We start from the raw sequence: 222 nt of genomic DNA, 5'->3' as shown, positions 1-222 counted from the left end.
AGAGCCCCGCCCCCACCGGCCGACCAATCCCGCGCCGTGAGGACAGAATTGACAGTCGTCGAGTCCTCGCTCCGCCTCCGCTTAGTCCCGCTCGCCGCGGCCTCCGCGTGGTGCGACTGCGCGAGAGGGAGCTCCAGCAACCGCTCTCTCCTCCGCGGGGCGGGCCGTGACCCAAGAGGGCGCTCTCTGGGGACCCGCTCTATGGCCCTACGGGCTGACGAC

This window comes from Carlito syrichta, unplaced genomic scaffold (genome assembly GCF_000164805.1).
Source record: "Carlito syrichta isolate Samal-C Ts95f unplaced genomic scaffold, Tarsius_syrichta-2.0.1 Scaffold6706, whole genome shotgun sequence".
In the NCBI taxonomy this organism is placed as follows: Eukaryota; Metazoa; Chordata; class Mammalia; order Primates; family Tarsiidae; genus Carlito; species Carlito syrichta.
The sequence above is the reverse complement of the archived record's forward strand: the minus strand, read 5'-3'. Positions refer to the sequence as shown.